This window comes from Protopterus annectens, chromosome 15.part0, assembly GCF_019279795.1.
Source record: "Protopterus annectens isolate FY-2018-M chromosome 15.part0, PAN1.0, whole genome shotgun sequence".
In the NCBI taxonomy this organism is placed as follows: domain Eukaryota; kingdom Metazoa; phylum Chordata; order Ceratodontiformes; family Protopteridae; genus Protopterus; species Protopterus annectens.
Window position 1 is genome coordinate 595,531,913 of NC_056749.1, and position 22,256 is coordinate 595,554,168.

The following is a 22,256-nucleotide window of genomic DNA, read 5'->3' on the forward strand; positions in this document are numbered from 1 at the left end:
CCCCACTGGCAGTGGCCCCACCCCAGCCACGGGGCACTACGTGACTGCCTAGGTCACCTAGTGCTGGATCCAGCTCTGTGTGGATTTACTCCTTCTCCACATGCACATTCTGTGAGTGAGTGTTGCCTTGTGTGTTAGGGGCTAGGATCTTTTAGTTGGTGTCCTTGGATGCCTTAGCAAATTTTTCTTTACAGCCTCAGCGTAAATTATGAGCCTAGTGGTGTGCCGTGATGATGTGATGTTGTGGAGGTATGATGCTTATCAATCAATAGTGGACTAATGCAAGAGGTTTGCCACAATTTTTTTGTTAAATATATTTACATATCTTCCAAGTTATACTATTGATTCACAGAAGCAGTAAACAGTTCGTAAGCATAGGACAGTTGCAGCACTGCTTAGAACACCTAATGTGATCAGGCTGGCCACAGATGGGGTGACAGCAGACTGCTAAGGCATGTTGCCAGGGAGTGAAGGACTTGAGCTCAACATGGTACTCAAAGGTTAGAGGAATACTATTATACTGGACCCTGAAGATTTATGAATGAAGTACTTAGGGTGGTAGTCTTAATTTAGGTTAGTTGTAGCTAATCTAGCAGTGCTTAGTGAAAATAATTAATTCTAACAAGCGTGATGAATAATGATGGTTCACCTATAGATTACTACCTGGGTAGCAGTGCTGGTCTCACCATGGGTGCACACAGCTAGGAGTCAATGATCTTTTGCTCCTTAGCTGACCAGAAGCAAAATAGTGTAGTAGCAGTAGTAGTAGCAGCAGCAGTAGTAGTTGTAGTAGTAGCAGCAGTAGTTGTAGTAACAGCAGTAGTTGTAGTAGTAGTAACAGCAGTAGTTGTAGTAGTAGTAGTAACAGCAGTAGTTGTAGTAGTAGTAACAGCAGTAGTTGTAGTAGTAGCAGCAGTAGTTGTAGTAACAGCAGTAGTAGTAGTAGTAGTAACAGCAGTAGTAGTAGTAGTAGTAACAGCAGTAGTTGTAGTAGTAGTAACAGCAGTAGTAGCAGCAGCAGTAGTATGCTATATATTGCTGGGTTCAGTACACTCGATGTAGGCTTCACATGGTAAATACACTAAATAGCATGTACAGCAAGTTATGCTTGCTTGATCGTGTCTTTCAGTCACAACCACACCCCACACAAACTGTTTAAAATGTTGGGACTTGCAATGCTGAGTCCTGGAGTGGGTGCAGTGGAGACCAATAGGAAATAAATGAGGAATACAAGTAGCCAAATTAAAGAGAAGGGGTCAATTAAGCAGCCCATCTGCCACCTAGGTTGGGGGGGAGTATAGTGTATGAAAGTAACAGATCTTGCTCATAGGCTGCATCACAGAATGGGAAATTGGAATTACTCTGTCTACTATGTAAGCCAAGTAGTGCACGTCTGGATGCTAAGTTGACAGTTAGACTAGAGGAGTGATGGGCTCATTGCACAGCCTTCCTGGCATATAGGCTAGAACAGGTATGAGTGTAGGAGGAAATTCTACGTGGTTAGCTAAGTATCTACATTGAAAAAAGGGTAGGAGGGTCATCTCATAGATACGTTGTGTTGTGGCCGAGTTGTGCAATGAGTAGTTGAGGAAGGAGTGGGAATGGCTGAGTGATTATCCAAGTATAAATGCAACAATATAGGGGTAAACACACCCCTACACATTACACACACACACAAACACAGATACATGCATATAGTGTATTAAATCACAGAACAAAGCTAGTACAGTGATGTGAATTAAAGCAAAAACTGTTATTTATTTGATTAAGAGAAACAGCGTACTGGTTTCACAGCTAATGGCATGAATCAAATATAGAATATTTAATGCCTTCAGAATTACATGATAAGCATCAAATGGTTATGATAAATATTAAGTCCCCCCCATTAGCTGTAATAAATATTTAAGCCTAAAAGATATTTCAATAAACACAGTAGGATTGCCTGTACAGTATATTACATGCCACTGTAAAAAGACATCAAACCAGTATATTATTCCATTTCAATTCACTATACTTGTCATTGACAGATACTTGTATCGCATGAGAAATGCATCAGTTCCAAAAATGTTCATTTAATCTTGGGTCAAATTCATCTCCTTTCCTTAATATGCAATTGTGTGACTTACTTGTTTCTTGTACAAGAACCTACAATCACTCAAATCAATACCAATAAATGTGAATATCACTGTACGGTGAACTGAAGGATATTTGTGCAGTGCCATTGTCTTCATATACCTGTTACTGCACAAGTAAGCCATAATGTATTCTTTAAAGAATTCTGAGGTTTGTTAGACATAGAATAATTTGCATTAACACTGAACCAAAGAAACAGCCTATTGTGTTATTACAAGTGATGTAGGGAAAAGTCGGTAAAAATTGTCAAGTGGTTCACTCACCAAAGACAGAACTGGAACAGTTTTTTCTTGAACTATTGCTAGTATCAACGGCTGAAATTGCAGGAACATCTCACTGAATTGTCCTAAGTGGCTGGTTCACCGCTTTTGTTATTTACTGTGTTATTACAAGTGACTACAGTTCAAATTTCAGAAAAAAAAAAAATCTCTAGGAGGTCCTTGGTTGAGAAGTGTGTGGTATTTAAAACATGTTGACATTTAATGCATCTTTCACAACCCTTACTGTCTCAATGTAAGGAGAACTTATTTTGGTATTCTAGGATTACAGAGACATTTAAAATTGTTGAAATGTTCAGCCGTATTCCTACATTTTCTACATCTAAAAATTACATTATTGTTCAAGATGCTTGGCTAGTACAAGTAAAATTGGCCAATATTTTGCCTTTGCTAATTCTAGAATGAATTTGTTCTGTATGTAGTAACAAACATCAATTTAGAATCAGTACAGACAGTTATAGATTTAGAGATCAGTAAGTCTTCGTCCTCTTTCGGCTTTTCCCGGTTAGGGGTCGCCACAGCAGATCACCTGTCCGCTCAAGATTGGCAGTGGAGTTTTACAGTGTTGAGTTGCCAGCCCAGTGCCCAACCTTCCACAGAAGGCACACACATACACACTCACACCTAGGGCCAATTTAGAGTGTCCAATCCACCTACAGCATGTCTTTGGAATGTGGGAGGAAACCAGAGCACCCAGAGGAAACCCGACCACAGGGAGGACATGCAGACTCCGCACAGAAGGCACCCCAGCTGAGGATCGAACCGGAGAACCTCTTGCTGTGAGGTGGCAATGCTTACTGCTGCACCACCGCGGCCGCCCCAGAGATCAGCAAGTCTAATCATTTCAAATATCCAGTTTTAGTCTAAATTTGTATAATTTTTGCCCTTATGGTATCCGAGTAACAACATGGCATTATCAAAGCTCGTACATTTTTGTAGATGTATTTAACCTGAAAGTACACCATAAATACTAATGCATATTAGACAGCAGTTACTACCTCCCTTAGCAGTTTCATTTAATTGCAAATAACATTCCTTTTTTAATATAAATTATCTTCAATACCAACTCGATAACTTGAAACAAAAAATCTCTGAATTCAAAAGTGCAATGCTCTGAACTATTTAACTAATATTTGAGAGTATGTGCAGCCCCATCCTAAGGGATAAAGAACTTGCATCATGTGTGAAGATGTACCATTGTCAATAATCTGTAATATCACTAACAAAATTAAGGAGGTCAGCAGCTATTTTGTATTCTAGATGCAACTAGAAGTAGCAAATGTTTTAAACATTCAACTAAAATAGCAAATAGATTGTGTTAAGGATCCATTCCCACAAATGGTGAATCCATCTGCAGGTGTTGAATATTTTTGTGTACCTTTGGTAAATCACAAAATATTTGTGGTACAGGATCACATACTACGAACTTGTTTTTAAGTGATGATGAAATAATATTTTCTTGTTCCTCATAACAGAAGACATTTAGACTTCCTGTTTAAATTTAGTAGTAGGATACATGTGTATTCTTAAAGAATAGTTGAGATCTACTGACTGAGAAGCAGATTCACCCATACATTTCAAACTGTCTTTTTTGTAGTATGTCCCTGCTTTGGCCTTATGTTTATGCCCTGTCCCTTGTAAATTTTAAATGTTCTAGTAAATTACAGATGTTTAGTCAGTCAATACTTCCAGACATCAGTTTCAGACTTTGTTATTTAGAAAATACATGTTGATTCAAAACTTATTGTTCTACTAATTTTTTTTACTAAATATTTTTTTATTTAAATAAGATGTCTTAAGAAACATTACATGAAATAAAGATAAATAACATATTTACAATTCTAAAACATTACTAACTTCAAACCATTATATAACTATTTATATTGGTGTCTATGCAAATAACATTGAAATTCTATATTATATAAAGTTAGAAACATAAGATGATATATCTTCTTTGATCTTTGAGTATTTCCAGTACTTTCATCCAAGAGTAATAGTAAGAAGTAGATCTTTTAGTTCTGTTTTTCACTGTTAATATTTCCATGTGAGCAACTGTTATTGATAAATTCTCAAATTCCTTGAATGTAGGAAAAGCCTCATTTTCCCAGTTTTTCCAGAGTATAGTTATGATTTTACGTGAAATTGCCAATAGTGACCATAGGATTTTAGTGTCTTTTTATGGTACACAGTTTGAAATAAGAGAGTTGAATAAAATTAAAGACTTTGTTAATTGAAAATTATCATTATAAACAGTCTGAAAAAAATAGTTAATGGATTTCCAGTACATATTGAGACACATACATTCATAAAAAACATGCTGCCAATCTGCTTTTATCTTGGTATGGCATCTTCAATAGAATACATTTTGGCTAATCTATGTGGTGTATAGAAACTTCTGTGTAGATATCTCCAAGTGAATAATTGCCAGTATTTTGATAATGTAGAAAATTTGGAAGATTTTAGAATATTACTTTTTTCTTCTTCAGTTGGAGGATGGTTGTTTATTAAAGTATAATAATCCCAGCATGATTTTTCATGATAGTTTTTTGTTTTTTTTTAACAATTTTATAGATATTAGACAAATAACCTTTACCCTGATAAGGCTGTTTTGTGATAAGAATAAGGTATTAAATGAGTTTTGGAGCTTCATGTCTAACTGAAGGTTGCATTTGTTCTATTTTATTTATAAGAAAATGCCTTAGATTGTGTAAAAACAACCAATTGTCTTTATTTATATTATAATTATAAATTATCTGTTCAATTGTTAGAATTTTCCCTTTCTCTATAAGTTGATGCCAAAAGAGTAATATTTCTTCTTTAAGTATATTTATTTTAGATATTTGGAATGTATCTAGAATATTTGGTGTAAAAGCTATAGGGAAAATAAGAAAAATCCAAGAATTAATATTTGGTATTTTGTTTATATATGTTTTGAACACTGAAAAAGTGTAGAGCTTATATAGTTTGATGGCAATTTATTAATATTATTCCTTTTCCCTAAAAAATAATATTTTAACATCCATATAAGGCGTGATGGTATTACTATTAAGTTGTCTTGTATGTTATTATAATTGATTTCTATGTAAATCTGCTCATGGGCTTGTTTCCATATAGGTGTGTATGAATTATTTAACTATAGTGTTATGTTTTTAATAACAGATGAGGTAATATATAAATCAATATCTGGTAAATTAATTCCACCAACTTCCCAATCTGGTAAATGTTTATTTAAGGCTATACGGGGTTTATTTGGAAACCATAGAAAATTTAAAATTAGTTTATTGTATCTTTGAATAATATATTTGGGAGGTGGCAATGAAAAATTTTGTATTAAGTATAATATTTTGGGAAATATGATTATTTTAATAAGATATAATCTGTCTGCTGTTGAAAAGATATATTTATTCTAGTAATCAATTGTTTGTTCTATTTTGTCTAGTATTTTATTAAATATTAGAGAATCTGTTAATTCATTGAGTAGATTTATTCCCAGATATAATAATTTACTTTCTGTTACTATATATTTGGAAAATCTTTTGTTTATATTCTACTAACCTTTTGAGTGAATTAAAGTAAACTTTTAAAACTGTCCCTGATTTGGGTCCTTTGTCTCCCCACCCCCAAATTAATTTTGGGTTGTCCAGAATTCTTAAGGAAAAAAGTTGGGTGGTATGTAAGCAATAACATATGGCATAATACTTCCCCACCAATTTTGTCAGTTGAAATTTTATCTACATATACATCATTAAAGCATTTTAAGCTCATTATTTACATTATGACCATACTATTGGACTTCCCTTCAAAATACAATTCTTTCAAAACCAAAATTTCAAATTGTTTTTCCATTGGATGGTAAGGCAGACTGAATGAACGGTGACAAAAATGAAAATTATCTTATGTCAGTCAGATAAAATTTTGTATCATGACAATTGGAAAAAAATACATCATTAACTTTTTGATATTTATCATTAGTGGAATGTGGAACATACTTTAAACTTTACTTCTTCAATTTCAGTTAGAACATTTCCAGAACTATTAATAACTGAATCATTAAAAGTCCTTGGATGAAACTATCTTGTCACATTTATCTCATTTCCAAATCATAGGGGGACTAACCCTGCTGACAAAGTGCAGAACAAATAAAACAAAAATAAAATCATTTATGCCCTGTGAGTACACAGTCCACATTCCATGTCCTTGAATGTCACAGAGGAGCATGTGGTGCATTTTACCATTCCAGGCATGCCTGTGCTCTGTGTATCCACCAGGAGTGCGAGTCTGACATAACAGAAGTAAGACAGTTCAGCTTTTCACAGTATGCCTTTCTACCTGTACATAGCTAAACTGCCTTATTTCAGTTCAATGTGGTCTGCCAAATGGACAGACTTTGACTCAAAGAATTCACCTGTGTTTACTGCCACAGTATTATAATGAGGGTACCTGCTGCTGTGCAGGTTTGCATTGACAAGAGAGTGCCAGCATCACCAGGCCTGTGTTATACAGCAGGTTTACCTGCATCATAGGAGTAAAGAATTTTCTTCAGTGCAACCAAGCAATGTTTAAAAAAATGTACTGGTAAATATGGCTCAGCTCAGCTGCATATTGGCAAGAGATGGCGGAAGCACTGCACTGGCAAGTGCGGCACCATTATGCATTCTAGGATTGCTGCTCCAGAGGTTATGTTGTCAGCTCCAGCTAGTTTTGCAACAGTTCTGCCTTAGTAATCATACAAGTGGGTGCTGGGCTGATTTGCACAGGGAAATCATGATTAAGGCACTGCACTAACATAATGCAGTAGGACTGTACAATCATGTACTATTTTTCTGAATCAAAAAGGGCTTTGCATGCCATTCTAAGGCACACAGGGTTTACGAATAGGGACCTTGACTTTTCATGTGCTTTAGGATGCCTGTAGCCACATACCATTTACAGTGAGCACAGTCGTGTGCTGCTCATTTAACACCAAGCTCTGTCTTAATGTCACATAATTGCCTGCATTTTTGTTTATTATTTATTTATTTTTTTTGCTGTTAACCATTTTTTTAATCATATTACCAGGTGAACTGCTAGTCTTGTGGACTTTTAAATCTCCATTTGCAGATTTTCCTGAAAACTTGCCTATTCGCCCAAGCGGCATTCATCTATGGCTTTTCTCCATGGCTTCAAATTCTCTTAACAGTTTACCACTTAAATCAGTTAATTTCTTATTACCAGTTGCCCAAATTCAGAACCATGCTTCTCAACACAGCAACTTAATGTCTCAATATTGTTTTCGACCCCTTGAATTCTAGTGAAAAGCAAATTGTGTTACTAAAGGACAAAGAAAAATTTCCCTTCTGTATGGCTATAATTTACCTTTTCTACACTGCCATTTTGTCTACCTCCCTCCACCCAACTTTCTTCCAGAAGAAATGGGTTGACTATCTTGATACCTTCCTCACTTGTAACGTGACATTTAAGCCCCTTAACCTTGTGCCCTTAAAGCTTTTTTATGTTAGTGCCACAACCACCAAAAATAAGTTTTATGATTTTCAGCACTAAGTAGCCATAAATGAGGTACTTCAGCAGTGCTGAAAACCTGTTTTAAGCTTGTCATTTGTAATTCAGGACTTTCTATAGACATATGATTTTCAATCAGCACAAAGAAAATGTAGAACATTCCATACCAACTGAAGTTAGCTTTTAAGAATGTACATTGTTTAAAAAAAAACACAACATTGTATACTGCATTTACAAATATTGGGTAAATCTAATTTAGAAAGTGTATCGATATACAAAACAGTAACCCAAGGAAGATGAGCAGTTAGCTAAATTATATCTGATTATATAAAGTCATACAAAGTCTGGTAAATTAAGAGTATACAACTATGAAATGACTATCTTTATTAGAACCCTTTGGTATAAGCAGAAAAAGTATGAAGTAAGTTACTATGTTAGATACATGTTAGTAAAAAAGTTAAAGTCTAAATAGATCACTCTGTACAGAATATATCTGAGTATGTCAGTCATAAGAATAAGTCAAGTACAAATAGTTACTTGTTAGGTGAACAGTAGATGCCCACTCTTCAGTTACAAAATGCTGCATTTGTTTAACTAGGCATGCAGTCTACACAAACTAAATTAGTTTCATCCAACCTAACCTCCACACTTGACAGATCCCATCCAGAGGATAAACATGGCAGGGAAATGTCATTGGTTAGCCTGAATGTAGTGGTGAAAAGCTACTGCTGATTGTGTACCACAAATATAAATACCCTAAACCAGCCTGCAATTGACAAGAGTGACAGGACAATAATAAGCTATAGGTAGTCAAACTTCAACACAGACTGAAGGGAAGAAGTTTAAACTACTGGTATTCCTCCAGGAAATCACAAAAACTACAAGGAATCTGACAAAGAAGTCATCTAGACTACACACTTCACTGTATTCCACACTAACATGGTTAGATTTATACATTTAGCTGTGGACCACGTGTTTAACATGACTATAATTATCAAGTATTAATTACAAAAACTGTTACCTTGCTAGTTGCTTCAATAATTGTATATTAATATTAAATAGTTTATTTATTTCTACATTACATATCATACACAACATGCTGAATGTTTATACATATATATATAAGATATAATAAAAATGCTTTCTTAAAAAACATTTTTCAACACTCAAATGTATGGCATGTTTAACAATTGATAGCATTTTTAGAAATAAATAGTATAAATATATATTTATTTGTATTTAACTAGAAATATGTTTTATCTCTTTGTATATAAACATGTTTTTATTGAACTAAGTATGTATATATTTTTAATGTGTATAGTTTTCACTGTTTTTTTCAACAGTTTTTACATATTTATAGGCATATATATAAATTTAACAGTTTCATATTCACCTCAGGTTTATATATAAATCATATTTATTGTATTTTTGTATTTTTATAACAATTATTTTAAACTAAACTAATATTGATTCAGAGTATATTAAAAGCCTAGGCACATATGCACTTTAGAATGTGACTCAAATAATAGTTTCTGTGCTATTTTAAAACCAAACTATTTTGTTGGGTATACAATTCATTTATTTAAAGCTTGTGCCTTTAAATTTAACATGAGATTGTTTAAATTGTGCAAATGTTATTCAATTCCCAGGTTCAATTAGTTATTCACTTATCAATTAACTTTCAAAAAATTTGTATAAATATCAGAGGCACCTTACATTTAGTATTCTGATGAAGTCTGCATTGGGCAGACGAAAGCGCTAATTCTGTCGAAATTGTTTTATTCTTGTGATTAAAGAACTGCAGGTAAGTCATAGTAGCTTCTCCTAACAACCAAATTACTTACTGTGTTATAAAAAGTGTTCCATTTAAATCATATCTGAAATATTTTGCCCAAGATACTAGACATCTATTTACTTGTGATTTCTGGGAATGATCTTGGCTGCACTGACTGAAGTCCTATTTCAGGGTTAAGATCCTCAGCCTACTTGACAAGCTGATGCACAGAAGAAAAATTAAGCCAAAACAGAAGCCAAGAGTGAGGCATCCAAAAACTGCATTAAATGCAAGGAGGAGAGGTTGCAGCTTTGATTAAGGTACAGGCAGCTTGAGTCTGAATAGTAGATCCAACAGCTGAGAGCACATATGGGAAAAGCAAGTCTGAGTGGTTGATAGCCTGCTTTCAATCTTTTTTTTTTCGGGGGGGGGCATGGGTTTTCTGCCACAGGAGCACCCTTTGATGGTGAATTGAAGGCTAGCTCCAGACACACAATGTTTAGCTGGATCTGCATAAAGGTAGTATATTGTACAACTGCACAAAGAGAAAAAAAGAGTACAGAGTCGTGATTGGGGCTGGCATTTGCATACACTGCCTATGTGACATACAGAGTACAGAGTCATGACTGGGGCTGGCGTTTGCATACACTGCCTATGTGACAGAGTCATGACTGGGGCTGGCGTTTGCATACACTGCCTATGTAACATGTACCCTGTAAAGCACAGCTATCAATAAAAAATACCTTCAAATCTACATGGTTACCTTACACTTAACTCCTGCCTACCACAAATCAAGTCAAAATACAATTCCCAAAAGGTTACTGCCTCCCTAAAACTATGGAATCCCCTTGGGGTGATGGGAAGTGCTATGCCAAGTATGATGGGGAATGAATGTGCTATTAGTCCATCAGGGCAGAAGAGGCAGCCAAACTGGTTGTGATAAGAAATGCATGACAGGTTCAAGCAAGGCCTCAAAAATGATACCATCAAAAAAGCCTGACATTTAAAACCTCAAGTTCAAGCCCAAGTGAAGTAAAATCATTTAGGACCTCCATGTATTTGGTGTCAGACCTTAATCTGCAATTGTCACTGTATTGCCGCATCAGCCTTTGAAAGGCCTGTGCATAAAACCACTGAAGGGGCTTAAGAACTTCCACTGTTCTGTTTACTAATGTTATGAAAAATCTGATTTCTGCAATGCATTTCTTTTTGTTTTAAAACTAAAATGCACTTCTGACTTTTATTATTTTTAACAGGAAAAAAAGTACCTGTACACACAGTCAAAAATTGTTCTGATGTTAGAAAAATGTCTCTACTTTAGTATTCTACCTTACTTCCTTCACTTTGTGACTGATCAAGTTGTTAACAGACATTTATATATAATATTATCATATAGATGTAGTGTGCTTAGTACCTATGTTTAAACGGGGGCATCTTAACCAAATGATTAAGATGCTAAAGAGAAGCAAAGTACAAATGACCCAGGTTTCCTAAAGCAAGGTGGGCTTCCTTCAGGTACTCCATAGCTGCACTTCTGGTTATGGTATACACACACACACACACACACACACACACACACACACACACACACACCCCATTAGATAAATTACTGACAGCATATTATCATCTAAAATCTGACAGATGACTCATTCAGGATCGTTGTTTCTTGAGCCAAGGCTTTCAGAATCATCTTCCATAATTCTAATCCAATTCCCTATAGCAAAGTTAAAAAGGGAAAGGACCCCTGGCTAAATAAAATGAAAGAAATCCTCCCCAAGGCTCTATTGCTAGGCTCCTTGTTCTTTGTTTTTGGTATACAGAAATGGTATGCTAAGCCTTGTACAGTATGCAGACAATGCTACATAATGCACTTATCAACTATGTAGTAGCAAACAAGGTAGATCTTAAAATATTGTTTTGCTATAGTGTAATGTGTAATCTGAGAAAAATAAGACTGATGCTATTGTGTCTAAACTTTTACTCCAAAAATCATTAACTCAATAAAAACAATAAGCAAACAATGAAACAAAGTATGAAGTATTGACATCATATATCCTACAACGTATATTGCATTATTCATTTATTTTAGTTGGACTACTCTGTCTTCCTCCCATCACATGACGGTCTTACAGCAAGGCAAACTATCAGCATGGCACACTAGACAAAGTAAATTAAACTCAAAGTAGGACAGACTTATGGCTGCTAAGTCAACTCTCAACTATCATATGTTTTATATGGTAGGTCTGTTCACTTTTATTGGAGACAAAGAGTTGCCAGCAACTATGAAGTCATTTAAGACAAAGATTTGCCTCTGGATCGCCGGCCTGTATACAGAACTGTCTAGTACAATTCAGCCTAAAGCAGACAAATCTACGTTATGTTCAGTTACTACTTTGTGAAACATTATCATTACACTCTCCATTAAACAGACTTGCATGTACTGCTTATGACACTAGGGTACATGGAGTGTAACCTTCTTGAAAAAACGAAGATGACTAACCTAGCATTCAGTAGGGTGGTCTCCCAACTTCGGGATTATTTCACCTTAGCTACATCTTGTTTTATAGCAGTTGCACTATGAAACACACCCTTAAATATTTAACCCGACATATAATCAGCACCAAAGATGTGGTTGTACCTACCCTACTAATTCAACAAGTCAGCTCACAATTTGTTATCCAGGAAACCAGTCTTTCTTTTCTCATCTTAAACCGATATCTCTAGCTAAAGTCTCTAACATCACATACCCAGTGCTTAGGGCCACGGTTTCCTAATAAAGGTCCATACTAACTTCATGACCACCAGTGTTTTTACAAACCCAGCTGTTCAACCAATCACATTTTTGTCCCAGAGCTCCTTGGATGTCTATATGGTTGTGTGTGTGTGTGGTTGTATGTTAGTTGGGGATTCATTTACCTTCTGTCTACTTCTGTCCATCAGAGAGACAGGGGCCAGACCAAGGGTGAATTTGTGATTTCCCATCCAGTGATCAAGGTTTCTTTCAAACAGCATCAGGGATGAAGTCAGATTCAAGTAGATGGGTAGGAGACGTATAAATCCTACCAGCAGATTTTATTTATGTTGCAGACAAAGTTCACGTCCTTGGATCTAGTGCTTCTGGTGTTGTTTGTCATGTGGATGTTCAATAGATCTATCAGAGCTGGATCCAAGGACACCTTATATGTTAGGCATAAATTGCCTCTCAGTAACCTGGAGACTGAGTGCAAAGATAGGACCTTAAGGCAATCTGTGTAGAACAAGGTATTCATACCTTGGATTCTCCTGGTGAAGAATCTTTGAGGGAGTTCCATCTGTTGCAAGTCCTTGGCTAGGCACATGCCAAAGGGGGCATTGTACTCTGATGGGTATGGTAAGGGCTGAGTGGTTTTATTACTTTCTTGAAGCTGGAAGTCATAGCCTTACTTATGAGTTGGGTGGCAAAGAATGATTTTCTTACCATCTTGACTACATTTTGGTCAAATGCCAGATTATTCTCTACGTTTCCAGATCCCTAACTATTGTGTCAACTGCTAGGAGTGCTTTATCTGTGAAGAAATTAGTTTGGGTAGACACTTTCCCAAGGGCACTATAATGTATTTCTTTGCACCAAGTTTTAAACCACAGTTTTCACAGCAGTCATTTGTGTTAGACCCTCTTGTAAAATGTTGGTGCCATGGGGAATCTATGATGGCTCCCAATTTAAAATAGTCTGTGAACTTGGAGAGCCAGAGGCTTTTGACATTAGCATTGACTTCCAAGAAGTACATACCAAACAGGAGTGGGTCATACTTAGAGCCCTGGTGTACTCCACTGGTGACCAGTCTCTTGGGGAGATGGTCTCACCAATCCTAACTTCTTTGGTCCTATCTATGAGCCACCTGGCAATCCAGTGAGTTATGTAAGGATTGATGCCTAGTTCTGAGGGTTTGTCAGCAATACCCGAGTGAGGTATTGTATCGAATGCCTTAACCAGGTCATGGTAGGTGGTATGCACTATTTTCCCCTCATCCATACCCATGATGACCCTGACAAATAAGTGTACCTGGTTAAGTAGGCAACACCTTTCCTTAAAGCCAAATTGGGGTGAGTCCAGTGTCCATAGGTTGCCAATGACCTTGATCATTTCCATGATAATTCATTCCATGGCTTTGCATGTTAGACTTGTCAGACTGATGGGTCTGTAGTTCCCAGAGTCATTTGGTGGTCCATCCTTATGAAGAGGAATGACCTTTATCATCCTCCATTCACCTGGCATATAACCTGTTTTGAAGCTGTAGCTGAACAGTACCTCAAGTGGTCCTGCTAAGTCATGTTTTAGGCTTTTTAGTAGGCAACTGGGGATATTGTTGGGGCCCATTGAAGCAATATTTTTGGCCTTAGCAAGCACTTCCAGGACTTGCTCCTTGTTGATAGATGGAGAGGGTATATGCTAGAAGGGATTTCACAGGGGGTCATGGGGAGGTGAAATTAAAGTTAAAGTTAAATTTCTCAGCCAGTAGATTTGTTATGTTCCATTGGTTAGTGAAGGCTGTGCCATTTACCACTAAGTTCTGCACACTGTTGAGTATTACTTTTAATATTCCTGAGATAGCTGAAGAAGGCCTTGTGATTGTCCCTAGCCTGGAAGATTAGTTTGATCTTCTAATTGCACTTGATGGACTTTATTAGACCTATTAGTTTCTTATTTAGTTGAATCAGAGAGCTTGTCTCTCGGGCAGTTGCTCTTTCTGATTTTGGCCATGATTTTTTTGTTATATAGCCTGTTAAGGTAAAGATTCCAGTGTGGTTCATTTTTTATGTTAAATTTGGGCTTACTTCTGGTAGGTATGGCAACCTCAATTCAGTCATTTATATGTTTTTACAGTTTTTCTGTAAATAATTCCGCCTAGGTAGCTGTGTTCTCGGAGTTTGTGGGAGCTGTGAATTTTGACTAACCACTGTTTAATAGGAATTATACTAAAGCAAACTACATCCTTACTGCTATGGGTTTAGTTAGGTTTTCTGGGTTGAATTTTATTTCAAAGGAGACCATTTTGAGTTCCAACTTCAACAATGAGGATGTGACACAGGATGGTAACCCTCTCTATACCTCTCAACTTCTTAAGAGCAAGAAATTGGACAACACCATAAATAAAATTGGGACAAAGGCGCAAAAATAGGGACACATTTTAAATATTGCTCTTACAAGCTTAAAAAGTTGATAGAATAACAAGTATTGCATTAGCATTAATTTTCTGAAGGGTATGGAGTCTGAAACTCAATTGTCTGTCATTATTTTCTAACTTCAACCTTTAATGATTTGCCATTACTTTGCCAGAAAAACACAATTTTATGAAAAATGGACCAAAAATATGAGGCACAAATCTGGACATTCTGCAAAAATCTGTACAGTTGAGAGGTATGATTCTCTCTCCCATTATGGTGAGTACTAGGTCCACTAAGTTAGATCCTGTGGATGGAAAGTGCACTATCTGGTCTAGGGTGTTTGTGTCGAAGTCCGGGAAATGCTGTGCCCTTGAATTAGAGGCAGTTTATGTTTCCCAATCTATACAGGGGTAGTTAAAGTCTCCCATGAATAGGATATTTAGTTGAATGGAAAGTACCTGTGCTAGGTCTAGGTAACAGCTGTGAGTTTCATGGGTCAAAGGGTGACCTGTAGCTGGCCAGTAAATTGTAGGGAACCCTGTCTATAGAGACTTGGACATGGATGAACTCAAGGGCATACAACCTTAAGTTGTATTTGCTGCTAACATAGATTGAGATACCTCAAACTTTAGCCCCTGTCTGTGCTGTTGGTCTAAATGTGTCAACAGTACTAAATCCTTCCAATGCAGGAGTTCTTTCTGTGGCTTTAACTCAAGTCTCAGTAACAGCACAGATGTCTACATTCTCCAGAGTGAGGATAGCTTATAGGGTGTGGAGTTCCTTGTTTAGACCCATAGCATTGAGCAGTAATACCTTAAGGTTGCTTTGAGGGTTTTTTTTTTTTTTTTTGCTATGTTGGTGATTTTATCATTTTGACATTACCTAAAAAGGTTGTAAGGGAACAGATAAAGTTATAGCCAATAACCAAAAGCACAGGGGGAACAGATGCAAACTATCCTTGGCAAAGTAAAGTGATTTTTTAACCATGTCTTCCCATTTGGTAGATATTGGATTCCTCTGGAGTGACACAAGAAACTAAGCCAGTTATTAAAATCAGTCATTTTCTGTTCATAATGTGATATCATCCTTGGTGAAGATAGAATGCTGCTTAATGCAAGGCACATACCTGTCTGTGACACACATTCAGAGAGAGAGATCCATAATATCTATTTTCATATCATCCAGTGAGATATGCCTCAGTTTATTTACACCCGCATGAACTATGACCGAACCATATTGGTACCTGTGGTACAGTCACCTGAGTGTTTGTGTGATATTGTAGATCCTAGCACCAGATAGCCAACTAACAGTTATCCTCTCCTTGTCCATCCTGGTGGGGGAGTATTTGTGTATCATACAATAGAATCCCATATGACAACAGTGCCAGGTAAAGTGTTTGCTTGCCTTATGGGCTTTGCTCTTGGGGGGATCATTGGGTGTAGGCTTATATACAATGTTAAGTGTTGCTTTTGGCATGTGCTTTAGTAATTGCTGAGGGTAGGTGTCACAGTTTAATGACTTAGGAGGTCTTTGAGATTTGGAGAGGCTTCTTTTAATTGCCTCAAGATAAGTAGGTCTATGTGTGAAGGATGTAGGGTGTGCGTGTGCGTGTGAGCATGTGTGCACTCCAACCTTGTCTGTAAGTGAGACTTTTGCCTCCAAGGAAGTTATGTATGTACATCTCTCGCATACTGTGTTAGTTTCTTTAAGGATTAAAAGGTTGTCGGAGTACATCAGATAATAGCTACATTTTCTCAGGATGGTCATGTCTACCAAGCTGCCCACAGAGACATTAGGAAATTGCAAATCCATATTATCAGAAACTATAGGTTTGGACTATTATGGTTTAGGGTCTTGATTTTACATGGGTCACCTAAGTGGTGTCTAGGGTGAGGACTAGATGTTAGATACTGCTATGATCTTAATGTTGTATGACACTATCTAGCTGTCCTAAGCTTAGCTCCATGTAAAACCTGTGTTATGGGATGCTGAAAACTAATTCTTGTAACCTTTGTACAATAAATGACCATACATTAAGCTCCTTGCCTCCCAACTCAAACACTTTCAGCCACAAGATAGACGATCCTGGAACTTCTTAATGTAAAAGCACAGTAAAGTGGCTCAGATTAACACCCAATTAAGTCCATAAAAAGCCCTTTGGCTGATGAAACAATCTCACTTTAAGCTTCCTGTGTATTTCCCCAATGCAGACTGACCAGGCTATTTTATTACTGCTGCTAGAATAGCAGTCCCATTGTTCTTATTGTAAAAACACACTGATTAGTTTAGTGAAAAGGTACCAACAAGCTACAAGTAATTGTTACTTTAAGTTCCCTTGAGCGTTTCCCAGCTGGGAGAGACCAGGCTACCTTTCTACTCCCACTAGAATTGCAGCCCCAGCCTTCTTAATGTAAAAACACACTTAAGATACACAAAGGTGAAAAAGGTATAAAAGTAATACATTATGCCACATTTACCCTATAAATATCTTTGCATCTTTCCATGTTACTAATCATGGTAATAATGTCTTCTCAAATTAATTGGTTTATTAGCAGCCAGCTACACAAGTCAGTATTTTATTGGCCTTAATGTTAACTCGTTTCATTAATTCATTATGCCCTCATGGGTTATATAAATGATATTTATGTGATACTCTGTGCAGGTAAACATACATTTAAACAATTGAAAACGAATGCATAAATGTTGTAGCAAATATTTCTGGTTATCTTATTATACACTAGGTATCTAAATATGTTTATTTCAAATGTTTTAAAACACCCACACCTGACATTAACCATTCTTATTTGTAAAACTAGTTGCAAGTCATTGAAATATTTGAGTACTGGTCATTCTTCTCTGGGTTTCAGCGATAATTAGCGGTGTTGCCAGAGCCTATTTCACTAAAGCATGGAATCTAAACCCAGGGTCATAGCTTTGACTCTTATTTTGCAGAACACCACTGAATTTGTCTCATATTTTTGTCCTGTCTCAGACTTTCACATTTTTAGTAACCCTCAAAGATTTACCAGAAAATCAGCCAGCCAATAATGCAAGGCAGAGTTTAATACTGTCAAAGAAAATAAATATTGATGCAAAAACCTGTTCCGCTTTGTATTTTAAGTGAAGTAGAGTAATACTTAAAAATTGTCACTCATTTTGGGCATCTGCCCTGTCATTTTTCATGACTTTTGTGCAAAGAAGCCAAGTGCTTTGTTAAGGGCAGAATACCCTACAGTATCTAAAGTGCAAAGTTTATGCAGTCAGAGAGTTAAATGGCACAGTCCTAGCAGCACTTTGTCACTTGACTACAGTACATACCTACAGATATTACCACGTCTCTCCCTCCCACCACAGGCATCCCTGGCCACTTTTGCAACACACATTGTGTCATTAGTACTAGGATAGATGTTGGCACTAACCTTATAATATATTAAATGGTGTAGTGCTACAACTTATCTTTGTGATCAGGGGTGTAGCTAGGTGTACTCAAATGAGTACATTTTCCTGAGCATTTCTTGGAAACTTTATTTTACAAAGAGCATAGAATGCTTAGAACTTTATGTTTACAGCGTACAGTTATACATAATATTCTAAATATGACAGGAATGCACCTTAAAATACCAAATGTATGCCTATAAGTTACAACGGTGAAATTAATGTGTCCAGTTCCTAGAGCAACAGTCTAAGTGGAGGTATATGTTTAAATGACTGTTGGTGTCTGATATGAAACATTAGGCTTAACTCTTGAGAACAAAATATGAATTTCTGGTTACACTCTTCTGAGATACTAAGTTTGGTATCTTGCAAGCGTAGGGTTACCACCTTTCCAAATGCGCAAAGTGGGACATTTTTTATAGAATCATGAAATGTTGCAGTACAAATCATATCCACAGCCGGTGCAAAGGACAGAACTTCACTTTTTTGCCAAAATAAAAGATTATTCTTGTAGCATTTGCGTTGCTTATGCTAGTTTATATAACATTTACGTGTTTTAGATCCAATATAACTGTTTTATGAAACTATTAAAGAAAGCTTGGGAAATATTTTGAACTAAAATTTCAGGACATTAACCATTTTTTATTTTTTTTTCACAGGACACAATTGCCCAAAGAGGGACAGATGGTAACCCTATGCAAGCGTTGAGTTATTCAATAAAAACGTGTGTTACTACTATCTTCAACAGTCTCCACAGAGGACAAAGACACCTAATTTATACTCCGAACACGTCTCTGCTAAAATACACGAAGCCTAGTTGCTTGCAAACTTGACATGGGAAATAAAATCATTCGGATACACCTTAGATCTTTTGCGTCACTTTACAAGTATGATACCTCGAATTTATCTCCCCAAATTGCAAGAATGGTGCCTTCTTTAGGAAACTTGAAAACATAACTTAAAAGGGTAAATATTTAACAGTACTGAATACTGATCTGCATGTCAGTTTCCGTGAAACAGCCGGTGTTTGTTGCTACCTACTGCTAATGAACTAGTCAGGTGTATAAAGTACTTTAAAATGGCCTGCCCCTGTTAAATCTGCCTTCCTCGGGGACCACTAATACATAGCCCTGCTGGATTACTTGATAATTGACTAATGCCTGCTTTTATTAACCACGTATATGCTCTGGATACAAATGGTCCTTTTCAGTGCTTTGCCAGTCAAAGTGGTAAATACAGGACAGAACAAAACACCTTGTCATGCTGACTCTTGCGCTGATCCACTGGACCGGCAGGTATTTTTACCATCTAAAATCAGTGTACTCCCCGTAACAGAGAGGGAGAGCAACACAATATCAAGATCAGATTACTTTTCCCGAAACAAAGTACCAGCAGTGTTTACCACTGATTTCGCTGTCATTACTGAGCTACTTATCAGTATACAGTTACTGAATAGGATCACTTTCCAACACCGTAGTCCTGGCAAACCAGAGTAAAAGCACCACAGATTGCCTAAAAATGCAAGTTGCCTTAGTTAGCTACAATGTTTCAATGTTTGCGCACGATAAAAAGTGACACATTGTAGCCCTCGTCCATGCCGAAGGGCAAGAGACAGAGCTTAACGTTTGTGTTTATTAGGTTCAAAGCCAAAAATGACTGGGGGGGGGGGGGGCTAAATGCCCCAAATCAGGGCCAGTTTGTAAATATTACAGTGATTCCCTTAAAATGATAGAATAGCTTTTGCATCATTTTGCGCTTTCTGAGTAATAAGCAATATGTAAGTGTAACTGCATTGCCGGCTGAATGAAATCCTCGCTCGGTTGTTTATTTAAAATAAAAACAAGAGACGGAGAAAAATATGAGGAAACATGTGAGGATCTCGGAGAGATATTCAAGGAGAGAATTGCTCTGGGTTAGAGGACAAGGAACGATTTTTACAACAAATAATTAGGACAACGTACAACATACAGTCAATACAAACCACCACCCAATAAGAAAGTCAAATCAAAACTTGTTTTAGTAGTTTACTTTGCAAAAGCTTGAACTTACGGCTGGCACAATAAATCCTCACTCATGTAGGTCTACTCTGTCGGTGTAACTAGGAGTAAAATCCATGCAGCGAGAACCTGTGTCCTGGCAGATTAAAGCAGAAACGAAAGAAGGTTACAAGAAAACGCCTCCTTCCTCCCTTTCCTGAAATGTGCTTTTTTTCGTTACCAAAGGTGTGAATCCCTAACCATACGACTTTTCCACAGGTTAGGTAATGTTCCTTGCTGCAGGGCAGGTGCAGCCCAGTATCGACACACTCCGTATCACCACGTGTAAGACTTAAGTCAGAGAAGAGGAAGGACAGATAGGCAGCCTCTAATAGGGTGCAGGTGAAAACACATTCATTCTGGTAAGATATTGATTTCTAGCACATCTGGGCAAAACATGCTAATTTGCTGCACCTCCGTTCATTACGTTCCATTGGTGCTTCACCAGCTGCAATAATAATAAACTGGTGTGCTGAGTGAGTCCTAAAAATGAAAAGGCACAAATCCCCAAAATGAGCATCTCTGATTGTCACTGAGGGGGTGGAGCCCAAACGGCTTCACAGGAACAAAATCCAGTCCCTGCAACAGAATGTGTGTAGACTTTAGTCGAAATATTTTTTATATACATATATATATATATATATATATATATATATATGATGTGATGAAGCCACTAGATTGCAGCGAAGTCAATTTCTTACACTTTATCAGCATTTGAGCCTCATTTTTTAACCAGCAACTTCAGAATCAGTTTCTGAAGCCACCACCTCAGAAATTGTGCCTTTCTGGCTTGAATAGTATTTATAAATGGTCTACAGTTTCTCAATAAACTTATCTGCACGTCCTAATTCTAAGGAAGACGTTACTTGTTTTAACAAACTTGCTCACGTCAGTCAGGAAATGTTTTCTTTTAATCATTAATGTTGTACGCAGGCATCTCAAAGTACGGTCGTCAATCAGCTCTTTGTACATCACAAATTCATTCAATCGTTCATGTTCCATGCTGTTTTGTATTATGCCTGTAGACAACTGGACACTAGAGGCAGAACCAGTCCAAAGCTGTTAACCTTCCACCTCCAAAATGTCTATTTTATTTTTATTTAGTCTTTGTTAACGGAATTCGTGCCACTAGGTTACTGACTTCCTTTCCGGGGGCACCAATTTTGTATTTATACGCATACCTCTCAACCTCTTAGAGCAACAAAATCTGAACTAAGCCATAAATAATTGGGGGGGGGGGGGGCGCAAAGACCCAAAAATTGGGACACTTTTTAAATACTGCTCTTAGAAAGTTGACAGTTTGCATTAATTAGCATGAATTTTCTAAAGGATATGAAGTCTGAAACCCAAATGTATGTTACTGTTTTCTGACTTCAATCTTCAACGATTTGCTAGAAAACCACACTTTTATGAAAAACAGAGCTAAAATATGAAGCAAAAACCTGCAGTCTGTGAACATCTATACAGCTGCGTACTAGGGGAATTTGGCCATTGCACCAGGGAATATCCACTTGTCTTTTCGATAAATACTGTAGGATCTTTTACAACCAAGTCGTGGGACCTCGGCTTAATGTGTCACCCATAGGACGAATGTTGAAAAAAATAGGCAAAACACCCAATTAAGAAGTGCACCTCATATTTAAAAAGTGCTATTTTATACTGTAATAAGTTATTTTGTTGAACTGATGTGATTCGGTATTATTTACCATGGTTATTAGTTCAAGAACCTCTCAGCAATGAGCATTTGGCAGACACTTTCAATATGAAACGTTCCTTGTAACGAGGAACTCTTGAGAAGTATGAAGCAGTTTTTGGAGATGGACAACAGACGACTTTAGAGGGTCCCCTTTCAAATTGCTGGAACCTTTGTTCTGAGAGACTGCCTTACAGACTATCTGCCAATATACAGAGCTGAGTATATATTTTTTTGGTTATAGAGATTAATTGTTGCTTAGA

The 22,256-nt window shown here is 36.9% G+C and overlaps 1 protein-coding gene across 1 annotated transcript in view; it reads right to left on the minus strand.

Moving 5' to 3' along the window:
- Positions 1-20,775, minus strand: part of LOC122789859 (glycerophosphoinositol inositolphosphodiesterase GDPD2-like) — a 502,465-nt gene extending 481,690 nt beyond the window's left edge. Inside the window, exon 1 of the mRNA XM_044057293.1 lies at positions 20,314-20,775. The gene's annotated coding sequence lies outside the window, so the exon portion shown is untranslated. The remainder of the gene's footprint in view (positions 1-20,313) is intronic.
- Positions 20,776-22,256: the final 1,481 nt, after the last annotated feature.